This window comes from Rhinichthys klamathensis, unplaced genomic scaffold (genome assembly GCF_029890125.1).
Source record: "Rhinichthys klamathensis goyatoka isolate OS25496 unplaced genomic scaffold, OSU_Roscu_1.1 h1tg000003l_1, whole genome shotgun sequence".
NCBI lineage: Eukaryota > Metazoa > Chordata > Actinopteri > Cypriniformes > Leuciscidae > Rhinichthys > Rhinichthys klamathensis.
The window spans coordinates 5,415,017-5,435,454 of record NW_026606556.1 but is presented as its reverse complement, the minus strand read 5'-3'; the positions used below and the strand labels follow the sequence as shown (position 1 = coordinate 5,435,454).

General features: G+C 38.4%; 1 protein-coding gene across 2 annotated transcripts in view; it reads right to left on the bottom strand.

Moving 5' to 3' along the window:
- The window catches only part of tjap1 (tight junction associated protein 1 (peripheral)), a 144,076-nt gene that overhangs the window by 95,801 nt on the left and 27,837 nt on the right, over positions 1 to 20,438 (bottom strand). The window lies entirely within an intron of this gene.

The following is a 20,438-nucleotide window of genomic DNA, read 5'->3' as shown; positions in this document are numbered from 1 at the left end:
TTAGATGCTAATTAAGGTGTGTTCCATCAGGAGAAAGTGTCTTGATTAATGGATATGAGGGACAGCTCTGCGGAAAGATGGATATTCCCCTGACACTGCACACCAAACAAACTGCCTGGCACATGACGGGACTCAATGAAGCGCTGGGGGGGGGGGGGGGGGGGGGGGGGGGGGACAGCAAGAACAAGCAGAGCTTAAACACATGTGATGGCGACTCCAGACCAATCTGAAAGTGTTTCTTGGCAGCAAGTTCTTGTGTAAAGCCTAGTTCACACTACATGATTTTAAAACGTCAGGCTGAACTGTGCGGCTCACACTAAATGACTTGCTCTCTGTGAAATCAGGAGTGTTCAAGTTGTTGAGCTGTTCACACCACACGATAGGCTTGCCGCGATAGACGGTGTTACCGGTTTTAAGCCCCATCACCGGTGACATCCCTTTCCCACCGTGACACCGCGATGTCTTGACTTTTTTAAAGTATTCGTTTTTGCTAAAATATTTATTTGAATTAATTAAAAATAACAATTATCAATTATTTAGTTCAGAAGAGAGCATACATTATAATTAAAAACTGAACTGCGCAGTGCGTGCAAAGAGCCAGTCACGGCACAGATCAGCAAGCATCAGGAGTCTAATTCCATTTAGCACGTGTGGAGATTTTATATTCGTCTCTTATTTATTTGGTTTTATCTTATTTAAACTTTGTGTAATTTATTTAGGCCTATTTTATTTTCTTATTCGTTAATAAACGTTTTATGGTTCTTATTTGTTTGGGCCCACAGTTTGCCGATTTTCACTTTTTTCAGCCTATGCATGGGGTTATTTTTATTCGTTTGTTAGCTAATAAAAGTTCTGTCTATAAATAAAAGTTTTATTATCAGCGAGTTTTGAATTGTCAGCGCTGAATTGCCAATGGACGCTTATTTCGAAAGTGAAAGTATAACGCGCACGCATTTAAAAGCTATTTAACCCCCCCGCCCTGCCCCCCACGGTGACACCGGGATTACCGGTGTTGTCACACGTCGAATAACCGGTGGGAAATTATCCTCACCGCCGCAACCCTACCACACGACACAACGTGATTGATCCGCAACAGGAGGTAACGCACTACACGAGTTGACAACAACTCTGTCATTCTATCTTGTCTACAAACCACGTTTTGACATGAAAAATCACGCGATAAAACGAACCGGAAATGACGCGAAACAGCACGCGCGCTAATACCCAGCGAAGAAGAACACAAAACGCGAATATGGACGTCAGACAGAAACTAGTGCTGCAAACTGTTTGCGCGATGATTTGCTCTGAGAAAAAACGCCAAAAAAAAAAAAAAAGATTTACCCGGTGACCTCAACCCATGCCATGCTCTGATTGGCTGTAGCTCATGACATCACGTGAGGTTGAGTCGTGCGACAGCTCTGGAAATCTAGCATGCTAGATATTTTTCTGGGCTCGGCGACGCGTCTGCTAACGTCTTTGATGCGTTGTTGGCTCTTTCATACTAACAGATTGGCGAGCGTTCATCGCCCGCTAATCCCCCGCGATTTGCACGCCATAACACCCTGACCTGTCGGCGCGCTCAACGATTTGCAAATCGGGCTTAAAATCATGTAGTGTGAACTAGGCTTAAGCAGATCTGCCCTGAAGATTAACCTGCAGAGTTTGTGAATTCCCCCATCAAGAGATTATTTTCTGGCTAAAATTTATTCTGAAAGTTCTTCCTGTTTGACATTAATAAATAATCATTAAAAAGCCCCTATATGTGAATATAAGCATTAATTAAATCTTTCCCTCATAGTAAGCATCAAGCCCTGCACGGTTTGTTTTATTTTTTTACTCAAAGAGCCCGTGTTCTGTGTTCTTAATGGTGTGTTCACACCGAACGCGAATTTAATTATTTGCGCGAGTAGATTACATACAAAGTCAATGCAAAGACGCGAATAGACGCATCATTCGCGCCGGGCGTTGCAAATGACGCGAATTGGGCGACGCGCTTGTTGCGAATGTCTTCCGCGCAAGTTGAAAAATTTGAACATGAGCGAATGTTCAAGCGCCTAACTAGACGCGATAGACGCGTATTTGACGCTTTATTCGCGTTCGGTGTGAACACACCATAAGTGGAAAAATTCAGGAGTGCTTTAAAAAAGACGAATAAACTTCAAAAAGATGAGGGAGATTAATTTGCATCTACCACACATATTACAATATAAACAACATAAAGTAAACATAGTCATAATTAGAACGCGCAAAAGCACTGCATTTTGACTTTGAACGTGCAACACTTTTTCTTTAATGAAATCATCGCCTTTTGATGTTTAATAATCACATTAGGCTGTATCGTGATTCCTGTTCTTCCATCCCCAAAATTTAGGGCCTCTTAAAACGACCATTAAAGGGATACTCCACTTTTTTTGGAAATAGGCTCATTTTACAACTCCCCCAGAGTTAAACTGTTGAGTTTTACCGTTTTGAAATGAGTGCTGAGTGCAGCAGGCGTAATGATATGACGCAGCGCCTAAAAATAGGCTACCTTCCGTCAACACAACGGAACTATTTTCAGGCACGGGCAATGATGTATGCTAAGCTATGCTAAAAGTGGTACCGCCAGAACCGGAGATCGGCTGAATGGATTCAAAAACGGTAAAACTCAACAGTTTACCTCTGGGGGAGTTGTAAAATGAGCCTATTTCCAAAAAAGTGGAGAATCCCTTTAAGACGTTTGTTATACCATTTAAAGTGCCCCCTATTATGCTTTTTCAGATTACCTTCATACTTTTCATGCAGTGTGTAATATGGCTGTCTGTGAATGTAAAAGATCTGCAAAGTTTCAAAGTAGATACCGGTCATTGTCTCCCGAAAGAAACAACCGATTCTGAATTGCCTGAAATGAGTCGTCAGTAACTTCGGTCTTACTTCCTGCATGAACCTATGTTGGTTCGCAACATATTTGGGTTACACTTCATTTTAAGGTGTCATTGTTACAGTGTAATTATATATCTAAGTACTGAGTAATATTAAGAAACTACATGTACTTACTATAGGGTTAGGGTAGGATTTGGTTGAGGATTAGTTGCATGTAATTATGCATAATTTACTGTTATTACTACGGTAAGTACATGTAACATATGTAGCAGGGACACCGTCAAATAAAGTGTTACCCAAATTTGCATAATGCCAGTCTAGATTTTATAAAACTGATTTTTTTCACACCTGCCTGAAATGTAAGTAACCCTGACCAGGTTGATTATCTAGTTCATGAGTGTTTGATTGGGGTTGGAGGATGGTTGGAGACCCCCGCTTTAAATCTTCTCACAGTTAAGGAGAGATCGGAAACTGAAGTACGATAGGTTCATGGCACGAGAAGAATCGAACTCCTATCTCCTGCATGAGCGCCAATGCTTTACTGTTAGGCCACGGCTCTGACTTAACATTAACAAGTCTTAAAAGGTTCAGACTTTTAAATATGCATAAAATTACATTAACAAACTGAATGTAATCTAATCCACTTTAATTAGAGAAGAGAAGCCGGCTGACCACATCGAACAGAAAACTGCAAGGGCAATAAAACCCCAAGAAAATCAATTACATGGCTGTTTTAGCAAAGCAAGACCGCTGTTCTGTATTCCTGTATAGTTCCATCGGAAAACAAGATAAGGAGAAACACTTAACAGACGTCGCAAGAGACCGTCTCAAAGACAACAGCCGGTTTCCCAGGCCCATCAGCGTGATTGATGTCAATGAAGACACCCAGAGTTCGTAGAGGTTCGACGCTTTAACCAAGAACGTACGAAATAAACAAAAGACCTAGATTTAGTCCAGTCACACATTATTCAGCAGTGGCTGAAGAAATCTTAAGTAACTCAAGAGCTGTAAAAGCTGCTCCAAGCTCAAAAGGCCTTTCAAAACTCTTCCCATTCTTCACTTAAAGACCAGACGCCCATGCTGGGCAGGCTTGCACTTTGGCTAATGGCGTCTAGCTTTTGACTAGCATGAAAGCACTGGAATCAGATTAAGGCGTAAAACTTGCCATTATGTATAGAGGACCACTGCACAGCAGGACGAGACATGATGGGAAACATCTCTAGCATTATCAGGGAATCATACTGACAAACCAAAAGTATTTTCTAATGTATTGTGCTAATTTAGTGTGAACACTTAATGTGATGAATTTATTCAATTAATCACGGCACCCGATTCGAACCTTCATGTGAACTGCCAGATGAATGGGTTTTGTGGACTGTAAGTCTGCGATAGGCATTAGTTAATTGAAATGGAATTAAAACAAACAATATATGATTTATGAAGCAACTTTTTATAATGTATACAATGTTATTATCTGGCAAGTGTAGATTAATGTGTGTACTTGCAATTCATTTGATAAATTAATTGCCATATCATTGTTAACCGAATCGTTAAAGGGTTAGTTCACCCAAAAATGAAAATGATGTCGTTCCAAGCCCGTAAGACCTCCGTTCATCTTCAGAACACAGTTTAAGATATTTTAGATTTAGTCCGAGAGCTTTCTGTCCCTCCATTGTAAATGTGTGTACGGTATACTGTCCATGTCCAGAAAGGAAATAAAGACATCATCAAAGTAGTCCATGTGACATCAGTGGGTTAGTTAGAGTGTGTTGAAGCATCGAAAATACATTTTGGTCCAAAAATAACAAAAACTACGACTTTATTCAGCATTGTATTGTCTTCCGGTTCTGTTGTGGATCCGCGTTCAGTGCCGCCGCTGACGTAAGACGCTGCTGACGTGTGTCTGGTGTGTGTGTGTGTGTGTATTCTGGTTCTGTTGTGGATCCGCGTTCAGTGACGCCGCTGACGTAAGACGCTGCTGACGTGTGTCTGGTGTGTGTGTGTGTGACGTAAGACGCTGCTGACGTGTGTCTGGTGTGTGTGTGTGTGTGTGACGTAAGACGCTGCTGATGTGTGTCTGGTGTGTGTGTGTGTGTGTGTGTGTGTGTGTCTGGTGCGCCCGAGCATCGTTTACAGTCTGAGGGAGACGCACGCTGGAAACAAAACAATCTTCGCAAACATGTCTAAGGATTTCCACACAGAGGAAGACTTGCATTTTTTTGCCCAGCCATATTTATTTGAACCCGAATACACGGACGCACCAGACACACGTCAGCAGCGACACTGAACGCGGATCCACAACAGAACCGGAAGACAATATAATGCTGAATAAAGGCCTAGTTTTTGTTATTTTTGGACCAAAATGTATTTTCGATGCTTCAACACACTCTAACTAACCCACTGATGTCACATGGACTACTTTGATGATGTCTTTATTTCCTTTCTGGACAAGGACAGTATACCATACATACATTTACAATGGAGGGACAGAAAGCTCTCGGACTAAATCTAAAATATCTTAAACTGTGTTCTGAAGATGAACGGGCTTGGGACGACATGAGGGCGAGTCATTAATGACATAATTTTCATTTTTGGGTGAACTAACCCTTTAATTCAACTAAATTGAACCCACCAACAGCCCAAGTATTTTGTTAATCAAGAGCTCAAAGTGTCGAGACAGCAGAGAACAGCACGTGTAACGGGTCTTCTAGGCGGCTGTGGATGAGACTAGCTTTGAAAGCTTTGCTAGAGATGCGTTTGATTACATGAACAATGAACGCAGAGCTACTGACAGCAAGACATTCGGGCGGCAGATAAAGGGAACATTTAATAACACTGCATTGAGAGGTGGACGTATTGTGAAGGTGTCACGCCTCTGCATCATCAGCCACCACGTCATTTTACATCATAAAGGCCGTATGGAAATTAAATGGATCAGTTGTGATTCAAGGTTGTCTCTAACCCTTCACAATATGCAAAAAAGCATGACGCCCGGAACATTTCATCATCATCTTTCAACCCTTTCATCTTTTCTTTTTCGTCGACTGCCCTTAGCTAATGCGCTGAAGAGTCTGAGTTTTCACCTCAGTAATAATCTAGCAATCTCACTTGCCGAAACCCGCAATCTCGCCATAATGAAGCGGAGTGGTAAGTGTACCTTTGACAAATCAAATTTGCAGTAATGATATGATCTACTGGGAAAAGGTGACATATTCGTGGCAAGTAATCAGGTGGGAGATTTTTTTTTTACTTGCAAGAACAAAAAGGAAAAGGTCTGAACATCAACCTTGGATCACAACTGCACATTTGAGGCACATTTCAACGTGCTAAACATGACAAAAGAAAAGGTGAAATCTAAAAGTGTATATATATATAAAATTGTATTAAAATTATGCTTCTTATTAAAAATAAATTTTAATATTAAAAAAAAATACAAGCCAATAAAATAAAATACCAGACTTTTTTTTTCTTTTTTCTTTTTTAAATATATTAAAATTAAATATTAATACCGGTATATAATTTTTTATTCAGATCAGTGAACGATAGGGAAGTGTAATTTTACCAGTGTTGCCCAGCACACCATGTTACAGCAACAAAGTATACTACTACATAGAAACAAGTATAGTACTACATAGAAACAAGTATAGTACATAGAAACAAGTATAGTACTACATAGAAACAAGTTTAGTACTACATAGAAACAACTATAGTACTACATAGAAACAAGTATAGTACATAGAAACAAGTATAGTACTACATAGAAACAAGTATAGTACTACATAGAAACAAGTATAGTACTACATAGAAACAAGTATAGTACTACATAGAAACAAGTACTACATAGAAATGTCATGTTGGCGCATTATTTGAGCGGACTTTGCTTTTCCGATGACGAGCATGAGTGGTACATGCGTGGATCGTTCACACGGGCCATGAGCAATTAAGCTCCGGACATGCATAAAGCAGAATATTGACCACAGCACCCCACCGCACAGTGAAAATATATATATATATATATAACGGCTTTTTTTCTCTTTCGGCCAAAAACCGATAATTTTCGACAGCCGAAAGTACAATACACAGTAGTGTTGTCAAAAGTACGTTACCAACATTGGTACCAAGTCAGTACTGAAATTCTTAAAATGTGACGAAACCAGCATTTAGTGCTGTCAAAAGTTTTTTTTTTTTTACTATACCAGCATTTCCCTCTAGAATTTTGAGCGCTGTTGAACACAATGGCCAATCAGAGGCGTTTAAGAATCCGTTCAACAGCGCTCAAATTGCTAGAGGGAAATGCTGGTATAGTAAAAATATATATATATTTCGACAACACTAATACACAGTACTATCAGTGGGTTTCTAGTTTACTAGCTACTAGTACTAAGTGCCTCAAACAAAACTCTGAAGATTTGATGCCACTAACTTGAAAAAGTTTGGCAAATCCAGAGCTTAGCTCTGCCTCAAAAGCGTTCATTGTATCCGCCTTCTTTTGTGACGCGGAAGTAAGCTGTTTTCTTTGAAAGTGTGAGACTTCTGATTCATTAGCCAGTAATAGTCACTATAGGAAAATAACTGGAAGAATACAAAGTGCTGTAAACCGTAAAATAATTTGTGCTAAAAACCACTTTGTTTATGATTTTAAAAATACATTAAAATAATATGGTAAGAAATATCAGTTTTCAATACCCTAATGGCAGGGAATTGCACAAAAGGCTGGCCAATCAGGTTGGAGCTGGTGAATTGTGGAAAGCAGTCCTCAGTTTTCTGTGCAATACGCATCAGACAGTCAGTGAACGAACGAGTCAGCTTGATGAACTAATCTAGAATCAACAGTTATGTTGTTTTCTCTCTGTCTTCTGGGAGTCTGTGAGCATTGTCTACACAAAGACAGCTTCCCCCACAAAGGCCTAAATCCTGAATCTCTGTTGATCAGCATGTAATCCCATCACCCCTCTGCTCCTCGGACGCCGGCGAACACGGCACTGGTCACATGGGCTCCGGGTCAGGGATGAATGAAGCGCGCACAAACAAACAGAGCTGAGTCACAGAAGATTCTGTCGTTTGTGTGACGGGTTGAGTCAGTGGTTGGGTCTGGAAGCTGTCAGCTCAATGTGTAGCAGACGTCTGATCTTGAGGTCGCTCTTGCTAGCGCGGAGCATGTGGACACGGGCATCTGTCTCCCAACAGAATCTGACAAACCTGACCGGAATGAGTTTAGTCATTATGACGTTTCCAACACGGCTCGTGTGACCTCAACTCCCCTATTCTGGCCTGGACTCTTCCAATGGTTTCTTAACCCTTTAAAGTCTACAGTATCGTATTTGATGTGCACATTTCTAAGGCCTCTAGATTATCAAAACTTTGCTGAAAATCTGTTGTACACAATCTAATACATGCCATCTATCATCTGATTGACAGTTTATACTTTACCAAGGGCTTTTAGTATAATTGGAAAAATGTCATATTTGACATACAAGTGGCTTTTTGTTGTGAAACCTTTACTGATTTTTATAAAGCATAAGAATAAATTCTATATAACTTATATTTTTAGTTAGTAATATTTCAAGATACACACTTACTTGACTGAAAGAACTTTTCTTTACTTTAGTTTTTTTTTTAATCCTGTTAAAGGGATAGTTCACTTTTAAATTCATTTTTGGTATGTTTTAGCTTACCTCAAGGGCATCCAAGATGTAGGTGTCTTTGTTTCCGCAGTAGTTTCAATTTTGATATTTTTAGGTCAAACCGTTCTTGTCTGTCAGTCATATAATGCAGGTCTATGGTCACCACCTCAAAGAGCATGCACAGAGAAGTCCAAATTAAACATGATTTAATGACTCGTAAATGTAAGCACACATTGATGGCCAAAGACACGAAACGAGCGGTTTGTGTGAGAAAACGAACAGTATTTATATCGTTTTTACCTCTTGTAAACACAGCCACGACCAAGTGATCTGAGGGCGCGGGCGCTATCCCTTTAACCCTTTCCACATTGTGGTTGATATAAAAATGAATGCATTAAACTATAGAATAAAACTTCTTTTTTTTCAAAGAAGAGGATGTGTTCTTTATTTTGATAAATTGCATGTTCAGATATTCATACGACAAATTATTCCAGGGAACTGGAAAGTTGTGTGACAATTATCAAAAATGCTGGCGATGGCTGGCAACTTTTTTTTAGAAAACGCTGGCGGGAAAAGAATACCGTTTTTTTTTTTTTTTTGATAATACATTATTACCAACTAAGACTGTTTATATGAATACTGTACTACTGTATAACTGTGGAGTACCATGTAAATAACATGGCGCATGAATATGGAAATCTTTGAGTACCATGGTTAACAGTAACCAGAAAACCTGAGGAAAACCTCTAAAGTTAATAGTTTGTCACTAAATAGTTTGTTTTCCTCTCAATGGCAAAAGTCACAAAAAACCGAAATCCAACTAAAAAGAAACCGTTACTAATATTTTCCCACCCAAAACTAGTGTTTGTCATGTTGAAATGAAAAACTAGTATGAAAGGCACAAATATATATTGGTGCAATGAATCAAAAACCGATTACCATGGAAACTATTGCCACGGAGACAGGTGCATTTAATTACTCCTGTCTGATTAATTTAGTTTGTGGAGGAAATTAAAAATAAATGAAACTTTAGAGCAGTTTGCAGTTCACAAAAGCATTCTGATAAGTGTGTCATGCATTTACTTTCTAATGCAATTATTTTCTTTGAGTTGTTCATCTGATTGAGCTCCAGTCTCATAATTGCACGAGATGACAAGAGTTTAATTGTTTAATGAATGATTTGGAGCAACACATTTCTAGATATTGCATGTGCAAGTTTTCACATTCTAAGACAAAACTGTCAAATCCCAGCAAGTGTTTGCTTTTCTGCTCACTTTGCATTGAAAAAAAACGTATTTGGTTCCTGTAAAATAACAGAAATTGCTTTCATAAAACACTATAGTATAATAAAGAACACCTTAATTCTCCATATTATATAACACATAATGCATTCCCCATAAAGGAAGGTTTGTAACCTGAATGTGAATGTTACGGTCAAAATAAAGCCTCTGCAATGCAATTACGGCACAGGTCAGGCTAACATATGTCATGTAGATGATCAAAGTGTTATAACTTATTTACAGCTTTATACTTCACATCTGTACAGTTTTCAGTTGGACAAGCAGCAGACGGCGGATGTAGTTTTGCCTCAGCAATGCCATCATTTTACAATTTGGCACACATGAAGAGCCACTAACAAAGTTTCCCTTTTTTTTTGTTTGTTATGGGCTCATTTAATGACAATCATTTAATGATCCTTGAAAAGGTATTCATTTTTTTTTTTTGTTAAACCTGTTCTGAACCAAAACATTTGAATGGTAGTGTACAATTGTTAAACGGTCACACACATCAGTGGCCGGATGTAAACAGTCTCATTTTTTTTCTCTCTCAGACACCAAAACTGCAATTGTATCATTAAATGCCTTGAGAATAAATATAGCGTACTTGCAAAGGGCAGCAGCATTCATCTATAAAACACTTTTATATGGAAAAGTGCGAACAAAAAGCAACAGGCAGTTTTATCAAAGCAACTATTTTGATCATGGAATAGTTCACCTAAAAATTTAAATTATCCCATAATTTACTCACAGACGAACACAATCTGATATATATTAAATACAAACCTGGCTCTTCCCAGTTTTGTAATGGCACTGAATATCGCCCAAGTTTTTCCAAAAAGCGCATCCATCCATCATAAAAGTAATGCATACGACGAAAGAAGAGGAAAGTCATATTCACCAAGGATGGATGGAGGGCGAGTAGATAATGGGATAATTTTCATATTTGGGTGAACTATTCCTTTAACTGTGGATTATTGCTTTGTTTAGCTAAATAAAAAAGACAGATTATCCAACTAATTTTTTTCATGAACATTTTTCAATCAATTTTATTGACTACCAGCCTTAAAATAACGTTCATACCAATATCTTAAACAGTGGTTCCCAAACTGAGGGGCCTTGAGTTATAAACAAGGCTATAGAGATAGTGTAGTCAGCAGATTGTTATGCAAATTAAACCTCTCCACTGCGAAATTATCCCAATTATCATACGGCTATTTATTTATAATTGAACAAAATATTAATTTGACATTTTATTACCTCAAAATTACTCGATTGACGAATCTGAATGGAGTTTTGCAGGGAGCCCTGTAAATATATAAATTAATGAAGCATGGACCAGTTTGTAAAAGGACTGCCAATGCCAGTTAAACGTAAAGCAGATGATGAATCTCCTTCAAACGTCACTACAATCAAAACAAAGGCAAGAAAACATGACTAGGCATATCTTGCCCTCGGATTTACCAGTACAATGGTGGGTGATGAAGAGAGACCACAGTGTGTTGTTGCGTGCCTCAAAAATATTAACTTCTGACAGTATGAAGCCGAACAAGTTAAGACGCCATTTAGAGACTTCACATCACAAAGAGAAGCCTGTTTAAGTTAAGAAGTTGAAGAATTATATTTATTACAATGTTTCAAATAAATCCTATATTATTTTCCCAGTAAGGTCATGTCTGAGAATGTCTTTATGTGGATGCATGCAGATATTTTTCTCTACAAAAAAGGGGCCCAGCAGAAAAAGTTTGGCAACCATTGTTAAAGACAAAAGAATAAATCCATAGATTGTGCTCAAATTTTGCTCTCACTGACGAGGTTTTTCTTCTCATATTACATGGTGCAATTGAGGAAAAACTCCAAAGAAACCATACATGTACGGACACTGCTGTTAGAGGCTGGAAAGTGGGATTAAATTACACCTTGTGAAGCAGACATCAGCAGGGCTGTTGTTTACAGGATACACTTAAAAGTTCTTGAAGATTGCTTGGCATTGGTTTCATGTGGCATGGGCTAGAAAAAAACAGGGTCATATAATGCTTTTTTTTTGGTTTTCCTGTCCATTTACTGTACAATGTAGGGGTGGGCGATATGATTAAAATCTTATTTCACGATAACGACAGTATTTTTTGCTTTAAATAAGCTTAACTTATGATATAAACAAAATTTCATACTATTAAAATGTCATACTTGTCACCAATTTCAATATCACAAAAAAACGAGTACTAGCCTCAGTAAAAAAAAGATCTCTCAAGCTTACAGAAGACAAGTAAACAGTGAGTGATAAAAATAAGAACAAAGAAACTAATTACAAGCAAAAGGACAACAAACTACAATAGAACAAAGACACAAATGAAATAGACCTCCATGAAAAACTTCAAACACTAGAAATAATAAATAAATAAATTGTTTAAAGTAATCAAATGTATAAAAAACACTGCAGTCTTCATTCACTGTGTAAATTAAATGTACTTTTATTGAACTTTTATTGAACTCGTTAAATCATCTAAATCAACAACATGTATGTTAGACCCTATACCGACTGCTACTGAAAGAGATGCTTCCAGAGGTCATCGATCCTCTTCTTAATATCATTAATTCATCGTTGTCACTAGGATATGTACCGAAAACTTTTTGCTGGCTATTATTGAACCTCTTATTACAAAAACGTAACTTGATCCTACAGAATTAGTCAATTACAGGCCGATCTCAAATCTACCCTTTTTGTCAAAGATACTAGAAAAGGCAGTATCCTCACAACTATGTTCCTTTTTTAGAAAGAAATGATATCTGCAGGGATTTCCAGTCAGGATTTAGACCGTACCATAGTACTGAGACTGCTCTCATCAGAGTCACAAATGATTTGCTCTTATCATCCGATCGTGATTCGTGGTTGTATCTCTCTATTAGTGTTACTTGATCTTAGTGCTGTATTTGATACCATTGACCACAACATTCTTTTAAATAGACTCGAAAAAAATTATGTTGGCATTAGTGGAATTGCATTAGCATGGTTTAAAATTTAAATCATACTTATCTGACCGTTATCAGTTTGTAGCAGTAAATGAAGAAATGTCTTATCGATCACAAGTTCAATATGGAGTATCACAAGGCTCAGTACTAGGACCGTTGCTGTTCACTCTGTACATGCTACCATTAGGAGATATTATTAGGAAGCATGGGATTAGTTTTCACTGTTATGCCGATGATACTCAGCTCTATATCGCTTCGTACCCCGACGAAACTTTCCAATTCAAGAAATTAATGGAATGCATAGCTGATCTAGAACCAGGAAGTATGACCACCATATTACCCCGGTTCTGTCAACACTGCATTTGCTCCCTATTAAACATTGCATACATTTAAAAATATAGCTGATTACTTACAAAGCACTAAATGGTTTAACTCCCCAGTACTTGAGCGAGCTCTTAACGCATTATTGTCCTTCACGTCTATTACGATCAGGGTTCTAAATTAACACCCGCCAACCCGCCAAATGCGGGTTAAAATTCATTTTGGCGGGTGTTAATAAAAACTTACTAGCCAGTTTGGCCGGTTATGCATCAGGCTCTGTTCTCGGTCATTTATCCCTCTGGCAGTACTTCCTACATTTCCCATGAACACTGTGCCGTAATGCTACGTGATGACGATTCATACGCCCATTGGCTGCGCGCAGTTTGCAGTGAAACCAGCGCGAGAAATGATCATGGAAACGAACGTATGAAACGTACGCGTCCATCTACCAGAAAACACAAGGAAGATGAAGAAAGAACGGAGCCAGAGCAGGGAGCATAGACTGAAAGAGGAGGGAGCTAGTAAAGTAGCTAAAGTAAAAAGTTAAGATTAAACTAAATGCGGCGGTGGTTGGGACAGACTTCTGGGTTTAAATTTAAATGTCGTTTAACGAGAGATAGCCTACGCTATTTTTTTAAGTTCAAGGTTTTTGTCATTATTTCTGAACAAGCTTATACATTAGGCAATATACACAGCAAGCTTACTATATATCTTAAGGTTTTCGTTTAGTTGAAAACATTAAACAATATGTGTAAACAAAAAATATAAACAACAAAAGCATTTAAGCTCAAGCAGCGCAAACGGGGAAAACGCAAGAAAAAGAAAAAAGAAGCAGACTGCGCAGTTATCGTACAGAACGTACATACTCGAGTCAGCATATGGTTATCGTGTTTATATTGTTTCACCTTCATGTTGAGAAAAACAATAATATCCACATGCTCGAGTGAGAAAACGCTCTGCGCTGAGTCTGACACAGACGTTGCAGAGACGCGTGTGTGTGTGTGCAAAGTGAAGTAACAGAACTTTGCGTTTTCTGTTCTTAAACCTGTATCCCTCAACGAAACTTAAAGGAAGCATGTCTCAAAATCATTTTGCTAGCAGAAGATATCGGGGTACAGCTGCCAGTAGTTAATGCAGTGATGGACAGCTGCTTCCTCAGTCGACTGCTGTTTCTTTGGATTTCATGTGATTTATCATTGTGGTGGTGATATTATGATAACTCAGTTTAATTAATAATTGATTAAAAGTAATTCCATTTTGTAATAGGCTATCATTTTCATCGAAGTAATTCCAAACTTCGCGAGGCAGACAACGACATTATGTGATCAAATACAATCCACTTGTTAAATTCTCCACCCAGTGTATTTAATTATAGCTGCGAAAAAAAATTTGAATAGTATTTTATTTTTTGAATAATAATGTTTAGTTTAGTTTAGTTCCTTTATTGTCCACAAGTGGAAATTTGTCTTTCTAATGTCTTTCTAATTACAGATCGAAAATTTGAATATTCGTGCACATCCCTAATAGATAGATAGATAGATCCCAAACTTGAAATGAAATGTTTGCACTTTCTGTGTTGTATTGTACTTTATATGTGTTTTTCATGCCAACAATGTTAATAAAATGATCAAATGCATTCAGTGGCACTCATAATTTCTCTTATTTTCACCGGAAAAAAATTTGGCTAGTGGAAATTCTAAATGGCTGGTAACTTTAGAAAGTTACCAGCCACATTGGCTGGTGATCAAAAAAGTTAATTTAGAACCCTGATTACGATCTCAAAACTCTGGCCAGTTGATAATACCTAGAATATCAAAATCGACTGCTGGTGGAAGATCCTTTTCCTATTTAGCAAAACTCTGGAACAGTCTTCCTAACATTGTCCGGGAAGCAGACACGCTCTGTCAGTTTAAATCTAGACTAAAAAAACATCTCTTTAACCTGATATATAGTACATCGAAAATTATACATTCCTATTATTCAAATCAGTTAAATGATTATTAGGCTGCATAAATTAGGTCAGCCGGAATCGGGAACACTTCCTGTAACATCCGATGTACTCGTTACATCATAAGAAGAATGGCATCTACACTAATGTTAGTCTTTCTGATTATTCCGAGGTTTACTGTAATCAGCCGGACCCAGGCCGTATCCAGATTAGATGGTGGACCTGCGCCTAGACACGGCCACAACGCATGAAGTGTCAGCAGAGATTGTGTCAACTAGACTGTCCCCTGTGAAGGCCTCATCGACACGACAGCCATAACTCAAGAGTTTCAGACAAGACTGGGAATTGAGGTGCTACAAAAAAATACAATATGTAAAAAATAATGTGTTTTGTTTTTTTACATTAAAGCATGCTAACATATTCTATTACACCCATAAACAAATTAACAAAAGTAAAATGGCATAATATGACCCATTTAAACATCAGAAATAAAGTATGTCACTTTATTGTGTCGCTTCTAGTTAGGACACAGTGTAAGATGTTTTCAATTCTGCTAAGTGACTCCTTAGGGAGAACAAAACATCTTCAAACTATTCACTTCATCCAAAGATTTAAACCACCAGTGAGGAGCAGTGTTCTGGCTGACTATATTAATGCCAAACCAAAGACCATTCAGAGACCGACTCCTTTCAAATCATGCGTTACCCAGAACCTGTAGAGCACAGAACAGTCACGCATTATCAGCACTTGACCTTGGCATTATCACTTATTCTAATAGTAAATCAAACCCTGAATAAGGAATGTCTGCATAATTCGCAATTTTCCTTTTAAAGGTCATTGAAAGTCTGACAACAAAACCTGCTGTCATCACCAACTTAATTTCATTGTTTTTCTGCACTCTCTCTTTATTGAGCTGGGCTATATGCATACAAATTTAAGAGAGTAGCCGGAAGATTGAGGGAACAAAACACAGGGACTTGTTTGAGTAACTTATTTTTTCACCTATAAACGATATATTGTCTATTATCATGAATTTCCCTTCAGCGTTTCATTATGGATTAGTCCTACATTTTTATAAAAACAGTAATGTGTGTTTGGGTGAATCTCACTAAGATATATAGTGATATATATAGAGATATATATATATATTTTTTTTTTTATAAAAAAGGAAGTGTATTTAAGTAACATTAAGATTTTTGTAGATTTAAAAAAAAAAAAAAGCAAATGAAAATAACCTTCCCCCCGATTCTCATTACTGTAAAGCAAACTACTAATAATAATAATACTAAACACATGGTTACTCTGGTATACTCTGGTACTTTTTGTAAGTCACATATGTCCAGCTGTCAGTAAAACACACAGTACACTCTGCAGTTTAACTCTGAGATCCAGCTATGCTGTGTGTCTATGACAGTGTGTCTGTGTGTGGCGACTCTCGGGTCTGCGTCAGCTAATGAAACTGAAGGGGTCTAATTAAATGAGTAACACCCTCTATTAATTTTGATCTTGCTCTTCACACTCACCTGAACAATACAAAGCACTTTAAAAGAGCTCTCATCCCCTCTCCATGCGCTCTCACAGCAGTGCTTTACTAGAGCAAAAAAGCCACACTTCACGAAAACAATACATTCAATGACGTGTCATCACATCAACCCAAAAGCACAGGCGACATGTTAGAAAAACCAAAACGCACACGGGAGGGAAAAAAGCTCTTCTCTAACAAAAAAAACAAATAGTGAATGCCTTCATTAAAAAATACATTATATTATACTACACAGTGGGATCCAAGGCCCATTTACACCTGGTATTAAGATGCGTTTTGGTCGATCGGATCACAAGTGGACGATGCTAAATACAGGTGTAAACGGGGTCTAAAATGTTTTGAGCTTGACCACTTTCAACCACTTCCAGAGCTAGTCGAAAACGCATTTGACCGGATTGCTTTCGTAGTGTAAACGCTCATGTGATCAAATGTGTTCAAACAGCCACAAAAGACCGTCTTCTCTCCGTCTACTGAACTAATGCATAAACATTATGGGAAGAGCTCTAGCCAGACGGGATTTAAACTTTATCGGCTGAAGACCCAAGTTTGAAAAACATACCAAGCACAATGTTCTCTCACCATTCCTGATTTCTAACACACTCACAGCGTTCGGCTGGTCTTGCGGTTGTCAGAGCCGAAACTAAAGCTGATGATCTGTATGTTTTTCCGTCGTCTCCGGTCACTTTATATGTAAATTGCGTGAGAAAATCTGAAAAAGATCATACATGTACCCGCCCACAGACCCTCCCCTCGAAGAAATCAGGACTGAAGTGGTCAAAAGAGACAGAATAAACACCAGGTGTAAACGGGAATGTGTCTCCCTCGTCTACTCGTGATCCGATCGACCAAAACACATCTTAATACCAGGTGTAAACAGGTCCCAAAAGTTTATACACACACTCAACCTCCACCACAGTCAGTCGACAGGCAACAGGCCTTCCCTGTCTTTAACCATACCTCTGCTTTCACAGACTCATTTCAAAGGCTGTTTACATTGCACCTCTGACAATTCTCTCCTGTTTGACCCAGCAGGGCTCGCGAGTGGGCTGTGCAATTACACAGCAGGGGGAGACATCATAAATAGCTCAGAGACATGGAGCCAATAAGAAAAGAAAAAATCCTATTTTCATTTCCATCAGCTCCAGACCAAACTGCTGTTGCATGTGCCGTCTTCATCCATGCCTCGGGAAACAAAGAAGAGCCCTGAAAACCATCGGCAACAAAGAGATCGATTCAGATCCAGGGACTGGAAAAAATGCACAAGTGAGGAAAGAGAAGAAAGCAGCAAAGAAAAGTGAAATGAACCAAATCAGTGGGGCAGCCCCCGACTAAAGGGTTTCTAGTAGGGCTGTCAGTTATTAACGGCGTTCATTTTTTTATCGAGCGATTGACGGCCTTTTTGGCCTAACAAACTTTGTAGATTTTTTCACATGCTTTTGCAACAGAACGCGGCATGCGTGGCGCTGCGCTATAAATATGAAACCCATTCATTTCAATAGCTTGCGCCGTGCGAGGACGTTTTGAAAGCGCAAGCGGATCTAGCTAGACCGGAAACAAAACAACAGACACGCCGCACACACTTGTTTTGGGCTTGCGAGCCGGTCAAATAGTAGGTTAACGTTACGTTTTGAGTGGATGACGAGCGCGAGACGCCGAAATGGATGCCAATAAGATTTTGAATGGAAAGTTTACTTTTAAAAAGTTGGCAAATGGTTCCATTGACAAGACCAAAGTGATCTGTGTGTTTTGTCGTTGTGAACTGAGCTATCATCATCGCAGCACGTCCAGTCTGAAATACCACTTGATGATGGCCAAGCACACACACACACACACAGCTGATGCGAATTCTCCGCCCCCTCGTCAATATCAGGACCTCGTCAGTATTTCTTTCACCCTTTTATTGATGGACAGTGTTACATTGTGTGAGAGATTATTTTCTCCAAGTGAGAATGTTAGTGTGAAATTGAACACAGTATATGCCAATGTTGTTTTCAATAAAAACATTTGCACAAAGCAAGCCGATCCACTTTTCCATGTTGATATTAAGAGCATTAAAATGAGAAAAAAATAATGGGACAAAAAGAAATCAAGAGACATTTAGAAAAGATAAAAATGTGCGATTAATTGCGATTAATCGTGAGTTAACTATGACATTAATGCAATTAATCGCAATTAAATATTTTAATCGTTTGACAGCACTAGTTTCTAGTAGACTAGGAGTCGTTCTTTTATACTATTAGTCACACGTTTATGATATTAATTTAACTACTTAAGTATATACCGGGGGGTTGAGCAGGGCTCGACATAAGCAATGGCCCGATGGCCCGGGGCCAGTAAAAGAGTATGTCGGGCTAGTTGATTGGCCAGTCACTGGCCCGCGCGGGCCAGTGAATGGCCATCAGCAAAACAAACAGCAAACGTCATATACAGTGGCGCGAAGAGTGTCAATGTTACTTCAGGTTATAATAACGTGTTAAAATGTCAAAAGAACTACGAGGCTGATACGAGAAAGAGGGCATTCCTATAGGGCTGGGCGGTAAATCGAGTTTGTACAATATATCGATTTTTTTTAAACGATATGGAATGAGGCAATATAGGCTACTGTTTATATCGATACAGTAGTTTGATACGAGCACATCTGAAAAATAGCGGAGTACGCAGTGTGAGCTCCTGCAGTGAAAAAACATAGTACAATTTGTCCTAAACATGACACAAGCTTATATTAAGCACTTCAAAATAACTGGTAAGATATAGTTAACAAGTTTAAAGTAGCTTGCCCTGTCAGATGCTCTGACAGATACTGTTGCTGACTGACAGATAAATACTTGCGCTGTTTAATGCGTTTGAGACGTGGTGCTTTCCTCAGTGCTTAACTTACATTTTACAGGTATATTCTCCATCTGTAAATGTTAGAAAGTCAAACAAATATGTCCATTTCACTGTCAGGAGAGGACGAGCTTCTGCAAGTGAATCTCCGCTAAAATTAATGCTTCCGTGAACGAGCGCTGCCGCGAGCACGCGCGCCTAACAGACGGGCACAATAGAAGAGTAGCGCAATAATTCTGACTAAAATATACATCTTGCTAAAATATTTGTTGTTGGAGACAATAAATGTGCCATATGTGGAATTTTAAACCTACAAGTATGTTTTTATGAAAGTGAGCATTATAACGGGGTAATCAAATGCAGGCTAATATAATTAGTTGTGCTTTTGTTTTTATTTTCATTTTTAGTTTAGCCTTAGTCATTTTAAAAACAAAAGCATTATTTTTGTTTTTAGATTGTAATGTTAGAATGTAATGTGATTTTAACCAGCTTTTTGCACGTAATATATTGCATAGCCTACATTACATTCACTATATTTGTTTCCATATCCTTCAATATCAACATGGTTTGGATATCATTAAGCAGGATGTGAAATATATATATTTTTTAAATAAATACAGATTTTCTTTATCCAAATAGAAAAACGTAGAAAGTACCAAGATATATATCGTATATCGCCATTTAACCAAAAAATACCGAGATATGATTTTTTGGCCATATCGCCCAGTCCTAATTCCTAGTGTCATGGAAAACGCAGTACACCTGGGTGGAGAAAGGCGATGAGGGCATGTACTGTTTCGTTTGCCGGAAATTTACAACAAAAGCCGACCAAAATGCAAAATGCATAACCGGCCTGCCGAGTGCTATCTAAAAATAGTGTAATCAAATTCCCCCCTAAACTTCTGCCTAGCCCCCCTAAAAATGTGTGATTAAGTGTAAGCTACACAAATTTGTGTTCGCTTCAGTCTTGTTATAATCAGATTCAGCGCGTTCTTCATTTTTTCTTCATTGACAGTTTTTTAGGTCATAAATGTTAAACGTATGACAAAAATAATCAGGCAAACTAA